Here is a 6,713-nt window from a genome sequence, read left to right as displayed (position 1 = left end):
TTATAAGTCGAGCAGCAATTATTGACTTTTGGCTGATTTTTGGATAGATTCTATGATATTGATTGCACTTAACAAAATTGCACAAACTCTCCAAACACTTGGATCTGCCAAGTCATATTTTGGTGAGAATGATTACCATTGGATGAGGCTTTTTGGGCCCCACACTTCTCTATTTTGTTTGATAGATATATTGGGGCCCCTTGGGTTGTGGGGCCCTAAGCGGCTGCTTGCTGTTGTTATAAGGTAGAGCCGCCCTGTATGGAATAATACATGTGCAACAAAATAATTAATCATCCAATTATTTCTCTCTTCACTTACAATATTATATGTGCAACAAATCATAGCAGCCACTTTCCAAAAAAAAATTCGACGGTGGAATTCACTTATATGATGGCTAAACAAGGCGTGTCAAGGAGGTGTTCTACCAGTCGATCTCTAAGGCGTAGAAATCTTTGGTATTTCATCCAGAGATTAGTCATGTCTATGTCTCATAATTATATATACCGTCCCCAATTACCGTCCCCAACATTGCTCAGATGCATTTGGCCTTCTTGGCGCGTTTCCTACTATTGGATATTGTCCGTTGTGTTATGGTATTGGGCATCTTGCTACCACTTAGCTTGTCCCATGTTGCCTCATTTTGCTCGATCTCAAGTCCGTGGTTCTATTCACTTTGCTTTTGCTGGTTTACTGATAGCTCCGCATGTACCTCATCATGCTTAGTTTTTATTGGAAGCATGTCTGGTTAATTATATGCCACAACATTCTTATGATTATCAGGCTTATTTTTCTGGTAATCAGTCTGGTTATTTTCCACAACAATCCTATGATCATGATTACTATTTAGATATAGGTGCCTCTACTCATATGACTGGCAACCTGACCTATCTTCACTTGTGTACACCATACATTGGATCTAACTCTGTACTTCTTAGCAATAGTGAACAACTCCCTATTACTTACACGGTTAACATGACACTTTCTATTAGGTCCTCTCAGTTTCGTCTTAACAATGTCTATGTTATTCCTTCTATGTGTAAAAACTTGTTATCTATTGCTCAGTTTTGTCATGATAATAATGTTTTGTGTGCATTTGATTCTCATCACTTCTATACTTTTGATAAATCTAATGGTTGTCTCCTTTTTCAAGCCCAATGTAAAGATTGTCTCTACAAACTACCTTTGCTTCCACCTCAATTCCAAACTTTACATGCATCTCACTAATCTTCGTCATTGTGGCACAGTAGGTTAGGACATCCGTCTAGCAAAGTTATATCTTTCTTAGGGTCGAATAAATTATTGTCATCTGAGTTCAAATACAAGTGCACGGTCTTTCTATAAAAGGTGCGCTATGGGTAAATCCACACACCTCAAGTTTAAAATATCTAACGATATAAGTATTGTTCTACCTTTTACTTTTGTCCACTCTGATGTTTGGCAATCTCCTATTATTTCACATTTTAGCTACAAGTTTTGTTCACTGATAATTTTACACGTTTTACTTGGTTGTATTTTATGAAACATAAATCGGAGGTGTTCATCAATCATTTTCAAAATTTCCTTATCTATATCAAAACTCAGTTCTCTACTACACTTCAAAATTTCTGAAGTGGTGGAGGAGAGAAATTTGATAATTGTAACTTCTAGCAACCCTGCTCCTCCCTTGGCATCCATCATCATTTTTCTTGTCCACACACGCTAGAGCAGAATGGTTTGGTAGAAAGAAAACATCGCCACATAGTTGATATGGCTTGTACTCTTTTGTTCACTAGTCATGTTCCTTTGACTCATTGGGTTGATGTCGTTTCTGTTGCTGTCTATCTCATCAATTGTCTCCTATCTCTTATTCTTTAGTAGTCATCACCTTATTCTCGTCTCTATGGGAAGTCCTTGTCCTACTCTGAGTTACGTATTTTTGGTTGTGCATGTTATCCATATTTAGTAGCTTATATGGCTAATAAACTTTTGCCAAGAACTACTGAGTGTGTCTTTTTAGGTTACAACATGCAGCATAAGGGGTATAAGTATTTTGACCGCTCTACTGGCAGAGTATATATATCTCGGCATATCCGCTTTGATGAGCAAACTTTTCCTTTTCAGTCATTTTCACCTTCAGGCTCTTTTACAACTCCTACATATTGGGTTCTTGTTCTGGTACTTAATCCCGCCACTGGGCAGCCCTCTCAGCAAGTTCCCTATAGCACTCCTGCCATTGCTCTTTCTCTAGTGAGTGATTCTGCTATTGTTCTCTCTACAGTGACTGCACTAGGTCCATACTTGCTCATGATCTTCTTATAGTGATTGCACCACCTCTAGTCTCTTCTCAACCTAGTAATTCTTCCCTGGCTACTAATTTAGGCACTTCTCAGTCACCCACTACCGCTACAACAAATGGGTACTCTTCTGATCCAGGGTCTGGACCTCTTCCTATTGGATATACTATGGTCACTCATCACAAGGATGACATTCGCCGACCTAAAGTTCACATTGATGGTACGGTGCAGTACCCTCTTTCTTGTGCACTTGTTGCCCAGCTTACCTCCTCCATTGAGGAACCCACTTGTTACTCACAGACTGTTTGGTTTCATGTATGGCGCCAGGTGATGACAAATGAGTTTAATGCTCTTCTGAAGAACAAGACATATCATGGACTCTTGTCCCTCCTCCCAAATGTGAGTTTATTGTACCAAACAAATGGGTGTTCAGACTGAAGCTGAAATCAGATGGTTCTATTGAGCGATCTAAGGCTCGGTTAGTTGCTAAAAACTTTCATCAACAACCTGGCATTAACTATGACAAAACATTTAGTCCAATGGTAAAACCCACTACTATTTGGACAATATTAAGTCTAGATGTATCTTATGTTTGGTCCTTGCGACAATCAGATATCAAGAATGCCTTTCTCCATGGCTATCTTGATGCTATGGGTTTTAAGCGCCAGCCATCTGCCTTTGTTGATCCTACTCGTCCCGATTATGTATGCCGACTTTATAAAGTTATTTATGGTCTTAAGCAGGCTTCTCGAGCTTGGTTTCAGCGTCTTAACACTTTTCTTCTTCATTATGGGTTTCTTCAGAGCCGTGCAAATCTGTCTATGTTTATTTTTCGCTGGTCATCAGAGATAATGGTTATGTTATGGAAGACATGATACGTTGCGAATTAAACATTGAGAGAGAGGTAACACTTATGCTGCCCTGTTGGTATAAACAAAACATACTCTTGCATACTTGGTTTCAATATATTGGTACTAACAGATATTAAATCATGAGACGATTTTTTCCCCTCAGAATCAATGTAGACTTGAGAGTGAAGATGGACGAGTGAGGGTGAGAAGAGTTTTTTAGCAGGGACAAACGTGAAGAAGGAAGAAATGATAAGGGACCGACATGACGTCATGCTTAAAATGCCTACTATATTGTAATTTTGTACCGTTAGATTAAGATGATCCAATAGTCAGAAAAATGAGTAAAACTTGAGTCAAGTAAAGTTGAGTCCTAAGAACTAATATAATGTCACACCCCGAATTTTGACAAAATTAGAAAAAAACAATATTTGTTCTCGACTCTTCGATTTTCGAGGTGTGATCCACTCTCAACTTCCAAAAACCCATTATCCGTTTAACTATTCCAATAATTGGAAACCAATAAAAAAAATTTAATAAACAAAAGTTTTCTTCATTACAAAAATTCACGAATATGATTAAGTTACAAATTTCCATTCAATAACTCTTTAATTATAATTAAAATTGGAAATACAAAAAAATATTGTCTCAATTAAAAAGCTATTGCAACTCAAGGGAAAACAAAACATATCATGTAATGAGACATAAGCGCAAACCATAAGTAGCAACTAACTTTCTTCAACATTAATCCTGTCAAGACTTATCAATTGGGTTCATTTTATAAACACACCCGATAAGCAAACATGCAAATCGGGTCAGCATTATAAACAATACTGGTATGAGTAACCCTAAAATACAAATCATACTTATATATATACATACACAATCAATAAGGCAGTTAGTTCCTCCACCGAGACGCCTTAACTTCTAACGAATAATACAACATTCTTAAATACACTAATTAAGGCAGATAGTTCATCCACTGAGGCACCTTAGCTTCAAACCGTACTAGATCAACTGCACCTAATAATAAAATAACAAAACTAAAACTTATTCTTTACTTACGATGGGGTAAGCCTAATCACAGAGTAGGTCACATCTGTATAAATAATCAATTCAACCCACCCTTCTGCAAAACCATTGTGAATGCAACATAAACTACAACAAATCATTTATTATCGATTTAACGTACACTTTGATATATCATCACAATTATTATTTAGAGTTTCTTCAAGTGTCTCTAGAATCACATCGTCTCTATGTTTTACCTAGTTTTTATGGCTACCACAATCGCTCTCTCAACGCCGAACATGTATATCCACATGCCTCCCCTCACATAATGAACCACTCTGAGCGTAGTTACCCTAAGAAGATATCGCATATCAGGTAATCCCCACACGACCGCCATTATATGGGTATTGCCATTATTCAGTATAAAATATCGCGCGTCTCGTTCTAATTTTGCGAACGAGAAAATCAAGCCACTATTCAGCTATGATTGCCTTTCACAAAGGTCAATCAACATCTCATATATACACCCTATACAAGGGCCAATCATATCACATACGCCCATCACAAGGGCCAAATCATATGAGTTGTGGTAACTAGGTTCTAGGATTTTCGTTACGTAATTTATTCAGGTGTCATACATTTATATCTCATAACCATTTCACTCTATCAAGTGCATGCCAAAATACATTATTACACTAAGCCACAATATTTAGAAATATCTCAATATATCTCATAACAACTTTCATTCTTTCACGTGCCAAATAAATTATTGCACTAAGCCACAATCCCTTGGGAAAATATCCACAAATATTATACTACCTCATAGTAGTATCTCACAGACATAATGATGGAGCATTTACATTTATTTCTCAAAGATATTGTATTTAATATACATCCTAACATATCATCTCATTTAACATAACCACAATTTCAACATACCACATAATGTCACAATTGGTCCAAACGTACCACCTAACATTTTTATAGCGTTTTAAGAATATCATGTCTCTTAAAATTTCACTCTCGTCACGTGTCAATAAATATATAATATCAACGTCAAATTTTTCTTAGATAATGACAATCCAGTTTATACAGGCTTCCACAACATTCTACCATTTGATTTGTCCATAAAATTTAATATATAAAAAGTGTAGCACAATTAAACAGTTAATAGTCCACAATCAAGGCCCAAAACAAAAGCCCAAAAGTCTAAATACTTAAAGACCCAAATTGGACCCATTTTAAGTCATATGGACATAACCCAAACAAAATAGAAACTGGCCCAAAGAACTAATAGATTTTGGCCCAACAACAACTAAGTTTTGGCCCAAACCAACTAAACAACCTTAAGCCCAAAAGTTTATAACCCGACCCACTTGGAAACATAAGACCAGCCCACATAAAATTAGAAACCGGCCCAAAGAATACTAATTTGTTTCGGCCCAAAGAAACAAAATCTAAAAACTTTGGCCCAAAGCCCAACTAAGGGTTGTCTCCCTCACCTCACCAGCAGCTCTCTTCCACCACCAGCCACCACAAGTTCCACTCGCCACCACTCCAAACCTAACGGAAAATAATTCTAATCAAAACCCCTACAACTTTAATAAAAACAAAAACTCAATTCATTAACTTTCGAAATCACTCCCTAATAGATCTTGACCGCCATTAACGCCTCATTCAAGCTCCCAACAGCTCTCATTCGATAGCCCTCACACACCCCACTATCACCAATCATAATCCAACTAAAACAACAACCTAAACCCACCAAAACAATAACATAATAAAATTTCACATAAAATTCAATATGATTCCTGAGGCTCGCGCCTCCATTAACGACCTCTTCAGAGTTTAACATCACCACCCAATCAACCAACAACCAACAACCAACATCAAACACAAAAAATAGGACGATTCCTTTATTTTGGGCTCGCGACGCCATTAACGGCCCATAAAGCTTCAACAGTTCAATTTCAATTTCAGAGTTTCAATAGAGTTTAACAATACGATAAGGACACCGAATAATAACAGGAGAATGAGCAGTAAAAATGGACGGAAACCTTGGATAGATAAATATGTCTGTATACACGTAAAACTATAGGTTCGATGAAATAGCAAAATAACTACTCACCTCTCGTATCACCGAAACAAAGTATATAGAAAATTACGCGAGAAACCCAATCCCAAGTTAGCTAGAAGACGCATGATCCCCCCTGTCTCCGTTCTTCATTGTTTTAGGCTGTTTAGTTTAAAAAACTTATTTTTATGAAAACCCTTCATTTTTTATAAATTCCTTCCATTCTTAAAATTTTATATTATGTTTAACATTTTAGAAACTTCATATTTTACCAAATATTTCTATTCCTAATATAGAATATTATTTTATATTAAAAATATTATATTTATTACATACCTTATATTAACATCTCTTTTGAAAACTTTCCAATTATTAAAAATCTCTACACAAAATTCAAAATTCAAAATACTTGTTTTCCGTCTTTTCTATTTTCCTATCAAAAAGTCAAGTCCACATTTACTAGCCCGTTGACCCCAAAAATAAATATCAAATTCCAAAATGCTAAAT

This window comes from Coptis chinensis, chromosome 4 (assembly GCF_015680905.1).
Source record: "Coptis chinensis isolate HL-2020 chromosome 4, ASM1568090v1, whole genome shotgun sequence".
Lineage (NCBI taxonomy): Eukaryota > Viridiplantae > Streptophyta > Magnoliopsida > Ranunculales > Ranunculaceae > Coptis > Coptis chinensis.
This window is presented reverse-complemented; position numbering follows the sequence as displayed.